The 14,036-nt window shown below is 41.9% G+C and overlaps 1 protein-coding gene and 1 long non-coding RNA gene across 2 annotated transcripts in view; one reads left to right on the top strand and one right to left on the bottom strand.

Moving 5' to 3' along the window:
* ANGPT1 (angiopoietin 1) overlaps nt 1-14,036 on the top strand; it is a 445,617-nt gene that overhangs the window by 35,074 nt on the left and 396,507 nt on the right. The gene's annotated exons all lie outside the window — the stretch shown is intronic.
* The window catches only part of LOC141101234 (uncharacterized), a 129,938-nt gene that overhangs the window by 51,235 nt on the left and 64,667 nt on the right, over nt 1-14,036 (bottom strand). Inside the window, exon 2 of the long non-coding RNA XR_012234914.1 lies at nt 4,713-4,777. This is a non-coding gene — a long non-coding RNA (uncharacterized lncRNA). The remainder of the gene's footprint in view (nt 1-4,712; nt 4,778-14,036) is intronic.

Raw genomic sequence — 14,036 nt, 5'->3', positions numbered from 1 at the left:
GGCCATTTGGATATTTATACCATCCTTTGGGGGCCGTACAAACTCCGCCCACAAAGTACATCCTGACTCTGGCACTGGTTTCATGATGTAATCTTTCATTGCATGCCCTTCAATGTTCAGTATTGAACACTGTGTGTGTGCTAACAGAGCAAGAAGAAATTAATGAGCTTGTGGCAATCAAAGTACAGCTCCCTACCCAAGACTGCAGTTTCTGAGAATCTGTCCGGGGGCCTGATGAAAGGTCATTGAGGGTCGTAAATGGCCCTGGGGCCTGAGGTTCCCCACCCCTGCTCTAAGGCTATGTGCATATGCCGCGGATTCACCATCTGATTTTTCTGTGTGGATCCGCAGGTAAAATCACAGGTAAATTGACCTGCGGTTTTCCTGCGGATTGGCCTGCGGTTTTCCCCTGCGGTTTGACACCTGGACAATGGAATAGGTGGCAAATCGCAGCGGAATATGCAGAAAGAATTGACATGTCAATTCTTTCTGCGGATTTAAAACCGCATCTTTTCCACAGTGAAAAAAACCGCAGCATGTGCACAGCGGATTGTAAATCCCATAGACTTACATGGTACTGTACACTGTCTGCTGAACTGCTGCAGATCCGCAGAGGCCAATCCGCAGCATCGCTACATTATACAATCCACACTTTCAGCTTACTAATGAGCGCTGCCTCTTCTTATCTAACAACTTGTGTTACTGTTAGTCCAGGAGGCTGCACCGTGAGGTTTTCTATCTATCTGTCTATTATCTATTAATCTATCATCTATCTATTATCTATCTATCTATCTATCTATCTATCTATCTATCTATCTATTATCTATCTATATATTATCTATCTATTATCTATCTATCTATCTATCTATCTATCATCTATCTATCTATTATCCATCCATCTCAGGGCTGAAATGTTGCATACATGAAATGGAATAAAAAAAAAATTTCATCTATAATTATTATTATTATTATTTATTTATATAGCACCATTAATTCCATGGTGCTGTACATGAGAAGGGGTTACATACAAAGTTATCGTTAACAGTAAACAAATTTACAATGACAGACTGGTGCAGAGGGGAGAGGACCCTGTCCTTGTGGACTTACATTCTACGGAATAGCGGGGAAGAGACAGAAGGTCGGGGGTGCAGCAGCTCAGGCGGTGGTGAGGCGGCAGAATGGTTATTGCAGGCTGTAAGCTTTCCTGAAAAGATGGGTTTTCAGGTTCCGTTTGAAGGATCCGAGGGTGTTGGATAATCGGACGTGTTGAGTCATGGTATTCAAGAGGATGGGGGATATTCGGGAGAAATCTTGGAGGCGGTTGTGTGAGGAGTGAATAAGTGTGGAGGAGAGTAGGAGGTCTTGGGAGGATCGAACATTATGTGAGGGAAGACATTGGGAGATTAGTTCAGAGATATAGGGAGGGGACAGGTTGTGGATGGCTTTGTAGGTCAGTGTTAGTAGTTTGAACTGGATTCGTTGGTGAAATAGGAGCCAATGGAGGGATTTGCAGAGGGGAGAGACAGGGGAGTAGCAAGGAGAAAGGTGGATTAGTCGGGCAGCAGAATTGAGGACAGACTGGAGTGGTGCAAGAGAGTTAGCAGGGAGGCCACAGAGGAGAGTGTTGCAGTAGTCAAGGCGGGAGATGATAAGGGCATGTACAAGAGCTTTAGTAGATTGAGGGCTGAGGAAGGGATGGATTCTGGAAATATTTTTGAGTTGGAGGCGACAGGAGGTGGCAAGAGTTTGGATGTGTGGTTTGAAGGACAGGGCAGAGTCGAGAGTTACTCTGAGGCAGCGGATTTCAGGTGTGGGAGACAGTGTGATGCCGTTTACCATAATAGATAGATTGGGTAGGGAAGATACGTGAGATGGAGGAAAGATAATGAGTTCAGTTTTGTCTACATTGAGTTTTAGGAAGCGAGAGCTGAAAAAGGAGGATATGGCTGATAGACACTCCGGGATTCTGGACAGCAGAGAGGTGACATCTGGGCCAGAGAGGTAAATTTGAGTGTCATCTGCATACAGGTGGTACTGGAAGCCATGGGATTTTATGAGTTGCCCTAGGCCAAGAGTATAGATGGAAAAAAGTAGGGGTCCCAGGACAGAGCCTTACGGGACTCCAATAGAGAGGAGGCGGGATGAGGAGGTAACGTGGGAGTGCGAAACACTGAATGTGCAGTCTGAAAGGTATGAGGAGATCCAGGACAGGGCAAGGTCTCTGATGCCAAGGGAAGAAAGAATCTGTAGCAGTAGTCAGTGGTCGACTGTATCAAAGGCAGAGGACAGGTCGAGAAGGAGGAGGATGGAGAACTGTCTGTTAGATTTGGCTGTGAGTAAGTCATTAGTAATTTTGGTCAGGGCAGTTTCAGTGGAGTGGTGGGGGCGGAAGTCAGATTGCAGGATGTCAAGGAGGGAGTTAGATGAGAGGTGGGAGGAAAGTTGAGCATGGACATGCTGTTCAAGGAGTTTGGAAGCAAACGGAACAGTGATATGTGGCGATAGCTGGGCGCAGCAGTTGGGTCAAGGTTTGATTTTTTGAGGATGGGTGTTAAGGTGGCATGTTTGAAGGAAGAGGGGAAGGTACCAGAAGTTAGGCATAGGTTGAAGAGATGGGTTAGGGCTGGAATGATCATGTTAGTGAGGTTGGGGAGCATGTGGGAAGGGATAGGGTCATGTGCACAGGTTGTGAGGTGTGATTTGGAAAGGAGATGAGTAAGCTCTCCTTCAGTGATGTTGGAGAGGGAGGCTATTAGGGAAGGGCAGAGGTCTGGTATGTTGAGTGGTTGGGGTGTTGGAACTGTAAAGGTTTGCCTTGTTTGATGGGAGAGCTACCTTTGGGAAATAGATAAATAGATAGCTAGATAGATAGATAGATAGATAGATAGATAGATAGATAGATAAAAAAATAAAAAGGTAGTTGCATTAGCAGGTACTATAAAGTCAATACGGGTGCATTTTCTTTCAGGCAATTACCAAACCTTCAGCTAGTTAAAAAAATGAAATCAGCATTCCATCAAGAATTTAGGAAAAACTGATTTAGCAATGTTTTGGTTCTGTTGAGGAAGGCTATTAAATCACCATTTTTTTTTTTACTAATTTCTTGATGGAGTGCTGCTTTAATTTTTTTTTAGATAGATAGATAGGTAGATAGATGAAGTTGAAACCAGAAGTTTCCATACGCTATATAAAAAGACACATATGCATGTTTTTCTTAATATCTGACATGAAATCAGAATAAACCTTTCCTGTTTTAGGTCAGTTAGGATTACCATAATTATTAATATTTGCCAAATGCCAGAATAATGGGCGAGAGAGAGAATGTTTTAATGCATTTTTATTACTTACTGCAGAGTCACAATTTTACATACATTTCATTAGTATTTGGTACCATTGTCCTTAAAACTGAATGACTTGGGTGAAACATTAGGGATCTCCTTCCACAAGCTTCTCACAATAGTTAGTCGGAACTTGGGCCCATTCCTCCTGACAAAACTGGTGTAACTGATCCAGGTTTGTAGGTCTCCTTGCTCGCATCTGCCTTTTCAGCTTTGTCCATAAATTTTCAATAGGATTGAGATCAGGGCTTTGTGATGGCCGCGCCAAAACATTGACTTTGTTATCCTTAAGCCACTTTGTTACCATTTTGTCAGTATGCAAATTTACAAGATTCCGCCATCATCTTCACAAGGTCTTTTGCTTTTGTCCTTGGGTTGATATGTACATGTCAGACCAAAGCACGTTCGTCTCTGGGACACAGAACTCATCTCCTTTCTGAGCGGTATGATGGCTGGACATTATTTGTTTGTTTGCACTTGCATATAATTGTTTGTATAGATGAATGAGGCACCTTCAGGTATCCTGAAATTGTACCCAAGGATGAGCCAGACTTGTGCAAGGCCACAATTCTCTTCCTGATATCTTGTCTGATTTCTTGTGACTTTCCCATGATGCTACACATAGAAGCAATGTGTTTCTGGTGTGTATTAAAATACATCCACAGGTGTTTCTCTAATTAACTCAGATGTTGCAAAAAAAAAACTATCAGAAAATTCCAAACACATGACATCATCATATGGGCAGTCCAGAATTGTTTAAAGTCATAGTAGTCTTAGTGTATGTAAACTTTTGACTTTGCAGTAAGTAATTAAAATGCCTTAAGACATTCCCTCTCTCATTCTGGCATTTGGCAAATATTAATAATTATAGTAATCCTAATAGACCTAAAACAGGAAAGGTTTATTCTCATTTCATGTCGGATATTGAGAAAAGCATGCAGATGTGTCTTTTTATGTAGTGTATGGAAACTTCTGGTTTCAACGATAGATAGCTAGACGATAGATAGATAGATAGATAGATAGATAGATAGATAGATAGATAGATAGATAGATAGATGACGGACAGTCTTTGTTAGGATATGTAAATGTTAGGATTACACATGAGAGTGCAGTATTGTCTTGTTATGTTTTCTCAGTGGGTGAGAGGCGACTTGCACAGGGCTGACGCTTTCTGTTCTGTACGTCGCTCACTACATAAACTCCAGCAGGGAACATTCTGACAGAGCAGAGAAAGGCCTAAAATAGCTCCACAAGAAATGACCCCCGGCCAAAATATCTGACACTTTCCCGCACTATATGCTTGTTTCAGTAACACTGGGAAACGCGGCTCTTCGATTTCAGACACATGTATAGATTACATAATAATTACCTTACCATGCATGCTTACTCGGCAAAGCTGTGTTATTGGAAAGTTGGCTGACATTGAAGTAATCAAGGAACTGAAAAAAAAGAGTAACAGAATCAACAAAGCTAAATCTTAAAGAAAAATATACAAGCCATACACTATGCAGGAGGAATATGTGAAAATGCCATGAAAAAATAAATAAAAATGTGCCTGTATTTTTTTGTGACAGATAATTCCCTAAATTTACACTAGTGACACTTTAAAACTGAAATAATTGGAGACTAACACAGCAGCATAGAGTCATAGTAAGTCATACCGTATAAAAAATAATAATAATAATCTTTATTTTTATATAGACCTAACATATTCCGCAGCGCTTTACCGTTTGCACACATTATCATCACTGTCACCGATGGGGCTCACAATCTAAAATCAGTATGTCTTTGGAATGTGGGAGGAAACCGGAGAACCCGGGGAAAACCCACACAAACACGCGGAGAACATACAAACTCCTTGCAGATGTTGTCCTTGGTGGGATTATTTGGAAAGGTTTGATCCTTTATAAGAAAAAAAACCTGAAAATTATTTTGGACACTTAAAGAATTTAGAATTTCTTGTTAAAATCTTTTCAACTAATTTTGTCAAAGGTAAGAAAGATTCTGTCTATTCTGACACCGCTTGAAATTGTATAGACGTGTCATTCCTCCCCTAACTCTAGCATGCTATTCAGCAATTGGCGAGAGAAGAGACAATTGTGGATATATTTGCCACTGAATCTGAAAGCCCCCCAAAATTTCTACATAGTAATTCTAAAAATATTAAATCTTACCTAGATTTTCCATCACCTAGGGCAGAAATTCAGTTTGCTTCCCTCAGCCATCATCCAAACACCTTGGATAAGGCAGAACAATGCATTTACCCTGTAGGGTATCTTTCATTGTTTAGCTCCAACCTTGCCCATTGCATCTATTAGATAAATTCAGAATATTCAAACATGCAAATTAAAGTTTATTTTCTTATTTTAAGATGGCAACATTTTGTCATAATTAGTGTTGAGCATTCCGATACCGCAAGTATCGGGTATCGGCCGATACTTGCTGTATCGGAATTCCGATACCGACATCCGATATTTTTTCAATATCGGGCATCGGAATCGGAAGTTCAAAGTTGATTGACAGCCGAAATGACGTCATCATGATGCGCGGTGTGTGCGCATCATGATGCGCCGTCATTTCGGGCCTTCCGGGGGTCTTTGCCGGCCTGCCGGGGGGCTGTGCCGGCCTGCCGGGGGGCTGTGTGGACTGCCCGGGATCTGTACCGGCCTGCCGGGGGGCTGTGCACCCTGTGGGGGTCTGTACCGGCCTGCCGGGGGGCTGTGCTGATGTCCGGGGGTCTGTGCAGGCATCGTCCGATGGGACTACAAGTCCCATCTGGCGATGCCTGCTACCATGACAGTGATTGACACATTAGCCAATGATGGGACAGTAGTAGTCTCATCATCCGGCTAATGTGTTAAATGTTAAAAAAAAAAAAAAAAAAAATACTACATACATACTACATGCATGCTACATACATACCACATATATACTACATGCATGCTACATACATACTACATGCTACATACATACCACATATATACTACATGCATGCTACATACATACTACATGCTACATACATACCACATATATACTACATGCATGCTACATACATACTACATGCTACATACATACCACATATATACTACATACATACTACATATATACTACATGCATGCTACATACTACATGCTACATACATACCACATATATACTACATGCTACATACATACTACATACTACATGCATGCTACATACATACTACATGCTACATACATACCACATATATACTACATGCATGCTACATACATACTACATGCTACATACATACCACATATATACTACATGCATGCTACATACATACTACATGCTACATACATACTACATATATACTACATGCATGCTACATACATACTACATATATACTACATGCATGCTACATACATACTACATGCTACATACATACTACATACATACTACATGCTACATGCATGCTACATGCTACATACATACTACATACATACTACATACATACTACATGCATGCTACATACATACTACATGCTACATACATACCACATATATACTACAGACATACTACATACATGCTACATACATACATACTACAAGCATGCTACATACAATACATTCATACAATACATACATAGACATACAGTACATATAACACAGAGTAACATACTTACCAATACTTGTCACATTGTTCCCCGAAGCCATTGTCGTCTACGGAATAATTATTAACATAACAAACCACAAAAATACTCACCCATGATCCGAAGCAGTCCACGAGTGTGTCCCACGACGATCTTGGGTAGAGATCTGCAGCATCAGCTGATGCTGCCGCTCTCTATGGGCTGCAGGAATCCAATGACGGAAGGTAGGTATCCTTCCGCACTGTGTTCCTCCGCCACTTAAAAAAAAAAAAGTCACTAGTCTCACTTTATGGTAAAAGCTGTGTGGGAATTCCCACACAGCTTTTACCATAAAATGAGACTAGGGACTTTTTTTTTTTAAGTGGCGGAGGAATACAGTGCGGAAGGATACCTACCTTCCGTCATTGGATTCCTGCAGCCCGTAGAGAGCGGCAGCATCAGCTGATGCTGCAGATCTCTACCCAAGATCATCGTGGGACACACTCGTGGACTGCTTCGGATCATGGGTGAGTATTTTTGTGGTTTGTTATGTTAATAATTATTCCGTAGACGACAATGGCTTCGGGGAACAATGTGACAAGTATTGGTAAGTATGTTACTCTGTGTTATATGTACTGTATGTCTATGTATGTATTGTATGAATGTATTGTATGTAGCATGCATGTAGTATGTATGTAGCATGCATGTAGTATGTATGTAGTATGTATGTAGCATGCATGTAGTATATATGTAGTATGTATGTAGTATATATGTAGCATGTAGTATGTATGTAGCATGCATGTAGTATGTATGTAGCATGCATGTAGTATGTATGTAGTATGTATGTAGCATGTAGTATGTATGTAGCATGCATGTAGTATATGTAGTATGTATGTAGTATATATGTAGCATGTAGTATGTATGTAGCATGCATGTAGTATATATGTAGTATGTATGTAGCATGTAGTATGTATGTAGCATGCATGCAGTATGTATGTAGCATGCATGTAGTATGTATGTAGTATGTATGTAGCATGTAGTATGTATGTAGCATGCATGCAGTATGTATGTAGCATGCATGTAGTATATATGTAGTATGTATGTAGTATGTATGTAGCATGTAGTATGTATGATGCATATATGTAGTATGTAGTATGTATGTAGTATGTATGTAGCATGTAGCATGTATGTAGCATGCATGTAGTGTATATGTAGTATGTATGTAGTATGTATGTAGCATGTAGTATGTATGTAGCATGCATGTAGTATGTATGTATGTAGTATTTTTTTTTTTTTTTTTTACATTTAACACATTAGCCGGATGATGGGACTACTACTGTCCCATCATTGGCTAATGTGTCAATCACTGTCATGGTAGCAGGCATCGCCCGATGGGACTTGTAGTCCCATCGGACGATGCCTGCACAGACCCCCGGACATCAGCACAGCCCCCCGGCAGGCCGGCACAGACCCCCGGCAGGCCGGTACAGACCCCCACAGGGTGCACAGACCCCGGGCAGTCCGCACAGCCCACCGGCAGGCCGGCACAGCCCCCCGGCAGGCCGGCAGAGACCCCCGGAAGGCCCGTACAGACCCCCGAGAGGCTGTACAAGGGCAGGAAAGGGTTTTTCCAATTCCGATACCGGAAGTCTCATAGACTTGAATGGGATTTCCGGTATCGGCATCGGCGATACCGATACTTTTTTTAAAGATCGGCCGATCCATTCCGATCCGATATTTTGAATTATCGGACGGTATCGCTCAACTCTAGTCATAATTAATAGTAGTCAACATTTTTTTTTATTAAGTTTTTGACTGTCCCTATTTGTGAAAAGGTTATGACGCTTAGTCACTTCTCACGAGCAAGCCGTAAGACAAGGGAATTAAGGAGTCCGGGGTCAAATACCATTAGAACACATCAAAGGCAAAAGAGTAAGGGTATGTGCACACGTAGTTTTTTGGGTGTGTGCAGATTTTGGAGAGAAAACCGCAGGTAAATCCGCAGGACTAAAGTCCTGTGGTTTATCTGCGGTTTTGCCTGCGGTTTTGCCCTGCGGTTTTACACCTCATAATGGATGAGGTGTAAAACTGCAGCATTTCTGCACCAAGCAATTGACATGCTGCGGATTGTAAACCGCAGCAAAACCGCATGGAAAAAACCGCAGCATGTGGACTGCGTTTTTTTTCCATTTAAAATAAAGGTACTTTACAACGCAGCAGAATCTGCTGCATTTCCGCAGAGCCAAAACCGCTGCGGAAACGCAGCAGATTTCACTACGTGTGCACATACCCTAAGGCAAAAGAATGGTTAAGGGCCTGTCACACTAAGCGATATCGCTAGCAATATCGCTATAACGTCACTGGTTTTTGTGACGCAGCAACGATATTGCTAGCGATATCGCTATGTCTGAAACTTACCTCCGACCGCTCCCCAGCTGGTTATCGCTGATCGCGCGAGAACGTTCTGGACCGTTTCTCGTCGTCAGCTTCCTGCAGGACTTCCTGCTGTGGAGACGAGCGACACGTGGACGCGGGCGGGAGGACGTCAGGATCGCCTCGTCTGACAGGTAAGTAGCGACCCCCGACCCCTGCTATGTCGCTGGTGAGATCTGCCATCTGCCTGTGTAGCAGCTCACTAGCGACCACTTAGCGATGCACCAGCGATCCTGACCGCATCATATCGCTGGACGGGATTGCTGGTAGATCGCTAAGTGTGACAGTACCTTTAGAAGGCAAAGTCTATGGTCAGGCAGCAAAGGTCAGAGTACGTCAAAGGCAAAGGGTCAATACAAAGGAATGGTCAAAAGACAAAGTCTGAGGTCAGGAAACAACGATCAGAGTAGCAAAACTCCAAGCAAAAGGCACACAAACCACTGAGCAAAGCTACAACTGGCAATGGTTTGACCATTGTCAACCAGCTAAATATCCAGGTAGTCAACCTTAATGGGTGACACCTGGAGGAAACCCAGCAAGCCCTGCCAGATTGGGCTGCTGGATTGTCATTCACAATACTGACAGCCCAGCACGCCACTGTTTCTATAGATCGGCCAAAGTCCCTAGGACACCATGAGTGGTGAAATCGTGAAAAGGGCCTTCCGAAATAGGGTCATCATAGGAAGTTCCTCTTTCGGGAATCTCATTGATCAACTGTATAATCTTTGAAAGTACCTGATTGTTTTTTTTCTGATGCAGCACCGTCGCAGGAGACATGGAGCATTGCATGGTGCCTACTGAATTAAGAGGCTGTTATCTAATGCTCCAAAGAGAAAGAGACAGAATCTTTAGCTTATTGATGGAGATCTGAAATCAATAATCCTGCTTCTTTCAACTAAAAATGACCCGAATAAGTTTTTGAAATTTGATTTTTCTAAACCAAACAAACCTATTTAATTTCAATTATCCAAATAAAATATTAAAATTTATAAATAGCTAATAAATGATAAAATAATTATGGACAACCTCATGCCGCATTATTAGATTTTTCTCAGCTCTACACTGTATTATCTATGATAATCTATCCCATCCTTTGCTACAATGGCTGGTAATGCTGGTCAGCTAAGGATTCCCACTTTTTCTTAGTAGCCCTATTGAATTATATCACAATGCCTGTCCTTCACAATAATAGCTATTTATCAGGTCTTCCTTAGAAATCCAGAACTGAACTTTGATCTATCAATTGCTCCTTTTGTCTCCAAGCCTTTGTTTTCTTTCCTTTTTTTACAAATTGGTGGTCCTGGTAAAAATATGTGACAAATCTGATATCACGCTGCATTCTTAATTCTGTTTAATAAAAATGATGGTTGAAAAAAAATATTTTCATCAGAAGAATAGATTTGTTGACTTGTTGCAATGAAAAAATATAGGAAAAGTGCGGCACTCACCCTTAAGCTGTGATAAAATGCAGTTCTTTATTCAACCATACACGGTATTTGGACACACTTCATGGGATAAACAGATAAAAGAAGACAGCGGGGAAGGAGATGGACGACGATCGGTTGGAGTCAAGAGACGCTTCTATGGGTCCAGGTGACACATGGACCCTTAGAAGCATCTCTTGACACGAAACGATCGTCATCCATCTCCTTCCCCGCTGTCCTCTTTTACCTGTTTGTCCCATAAAGTGTGTCCAAATACCTTGTATGGTTGAATAAAGGACTGCATTTTATCACAGTTAAAGGGTGAGTCCCGCATTTTTCCTATATTTTTTCGTTATGAGGATGTCTTTTCAATGCTGTGCGCCATTAACCTGAAGCTAATCACACCGCTATTCACTGAATGCCGATCTCTTATTGTAGCTAGTTTGAAGATTGGATCTTGGTGGCATTCATGTTTTTCTATTTTTTATTGTTTGTTGACTTGTTGGTTTTACAAATTTTTCCATTTTTTTCCATGTTGCACCCACAAACAAACATAAATGTATTTTCTTGGGTTTTATATGATATACCAACACAAAGTAGCAAGTATTTGTGAATTGTAAAGGATATGATACATGGTTCTTTAAATATTTTAAAAATATCTGAAAATTGTGACTTGTATTTCTATTCAGTCCCCTGAGTTAAAGGGAATCTGTCACCCCTTTTTTCGAATATGAGCTGCCGGCACCGCCATCAGGAGCTTATCTACAGCATTCTGTAATGCTGTAGATAACCCCCCGATGTACCCTGAAAGATAAGAAAAAAGAGTTAGATTTTACTCACCCAGGGGCGTTCTGGGTCCAGTTCGGGTCCGGAGGGAGTCACGGTCCGGTCTGGCGCCTCCTATCTTGCAGCCATGATGTCCTCTTCATTCCTGCCCATCGCAGCTGCGGCGCAGGTGCACTGCTCTGCCCTGTTGAGGGCAGAGCAGAATACTGCAGTGCGTAGGCGCCTGACCTCTCCTGGCGACTGCGCACTGCAGGAATCTGTGCTGCCCTCAACAGGGCAGAGCAGTGCAACTGTGCAGGAGCCACGACAGGAAGGAAAGAAGAGGACGTCATCGCTGCAAGATGGGAGACGCCGGACTGGACGGTGACACCCATCGGACCGGACCAGATGCCAGGGTGAGTATAATCTAACTCTTTTTTTTCATCTTTCAGGTTACATCGGGGCTTATCTACAGCATTACAGAATGATGTAGATAAGCCCCTGATGGCGGTGCCGACAGCTCATATTCAAAAAATAGGGTGACAGATTCCCTTTAATACTTTGTAGGACCACCTTTCTCTGCAATTACTGCTGCAAGTCTTTTGGGGTCTGTCTCTATCAGGTTTGTACATCTGTAGGCTGACATTTTTGCCCATTCTACTTTTCACACCAGCTCCAGCTCAGTAAGATCGGATGGAGATATCTGTAAACAGCAATTTTCAAGTCTTGTCACAGATTCTCAATGGGATTTAGGTCTGGACTGTGACTGGGGCATTCACACACATGAATATGCTAAACCATCCATTCTAGCTTTGGAAGTTTGTTTAGGGTGGTTGTCCTGCTGGATGGTGAACGTATGCTCCAGTTTCAAGGTCTTTTCAATATCTGACAGGCTTTCCCCCAAGATTACCATGTATTTAGTTTCATCCATCTTCCATCCAAATCTGACCAGCTTCCCTGTAACTGCATCATGCTGCAACCACCATGTTTGACAGTGGGGATGGGTTTTCAGCTTGATGTTCAGTGTTAATTTTCTGAACACACATAGCATTTTGCATTTAACCAAAAATAGTTCTACATTGGTCTCATCTGACCAGAGCCCCTTCTTTCACATGCTAGCTGTGTCCACTACATGGCTTTTTGCAAACTGCGAAAAGACTTCTTATACCTTCATTAAAAAAATGGATTTCTTCTTGCCACTCTTCCAGAATGGTCAAATTTGTGGAGTAAACAACTAATAGTTGTCCTGTGGAGAGATTCTTTCATCTGAGCTGTGGATCTCTGCAGCTCCTTCAAGGTGATCATGGACCCCTTGGTTGCTTCTCTAATTAGTGCTCTCCTTTCTTGGTGATGTCAGTGCAGGTGGACGGCCATGTCTTGGTAGGTTTGCAGTTGTGCCAAACTCCTTACATTTTTGGATGATGGATTGAACGGCTCTGTGAGATGTTGAGAGCTTGGGCTATTTTATTTTGTAACTTACCCCTCCTTTACTCTTCTCCACAACTTTATCATTGACCTGTGTGATGTGTTCCTTGGTTATTGCACACAGGTTAACTCAATTTTACTAATTATGTGACTTCTGGAGGTGATTGGTCACTTGGAATTTTATTTAGGGGTATCAGACTACTGGGGGCTAAATACAGATTTATATTTTTAAAGTATTTAGAAAACCATATACAATTTACTTTACACTTCACAAATACTTGATACTTTGTGTTGGTATAACGCATAAAATCCAAATAAAATACATTAAAGTTTATGTATGTAAATTAAAAAAAGTGGAAAAGTTCACGGGAAATGAATACTTTCTCAAGACACTGTATCTGGAGTTGGCTTATCTCAGTGCCAACGAAATGATTGGCAGTCTAAAATCGGACCTCCTTAAATTCCCAGCCAATCATCTGTATGGGGCTCCCATACACATTAGACAGTTGGTCGAACCTCAAAGGTTCAGCCAATGATAGTCTAATGAGTATGGTGGCTTAGTTAACATCTAGAATGAACATCAGTTTAATCCGTACATGATTTTATATATCAAATGCCAGTGTAATGAGAAAGTTTTTTTTTATAAGAAGCTCATCATTGCTCTCTTTAAAAGATCAAAAGATGGTTCAGGGTAACCTAGGGAGTGTGACAGAGTCAGTGGCGTAGTGATGGAAGGGAGATACGTGTCACTGCGCATTATGGCGTCAGTGATGTAGGGTGATCAGTCACATGATGGTGAGTCACAAGGTGTGGCTTTAAATAGCTGAGCTCCAGGGTTAGTGGGGGCTGTTGAGAGCCTGGAGAAGAAGAAGACTCCAGGAGAGTGTTGGTGCACATAGTGTTTGTGTAAGGACATTGTTAACCCTGAATGGGCTGACCCCCACTAGTGCAAGGACTGCACAAAGTGCTACTGTTTTGTTTTGCTGTTTTGCCCAGAGGGCTGTATTTATTTTTTGTGCTTAAGACCTTGGTTTATGCTGTACTAATAAACCAAGTGCATCC

The sequence above is a fragment of the Dendrobates tinctorius genome, unplaced genomic scaffold (assembly GCF_039654945.1).
Source record: "Dendrobates tinctorius isolate UK_male_01 unplaced genomic scaffold, ASM3965494v1 ptg000116l, whole genome shotgun sequence".
Taxonomy (NCBI): domain Eukaryota; kingdom Metazoa; phylum Chordata; class Amphibia; order Anura; family Dendrobatidae; genus Dendrobates; species Dendrobates tinctorius.
The sequence above is the reverse complement of the archived record's forward strand: the minus strand, read 5'-3'. Positions and strand labels throughout refer to the sequence as shown.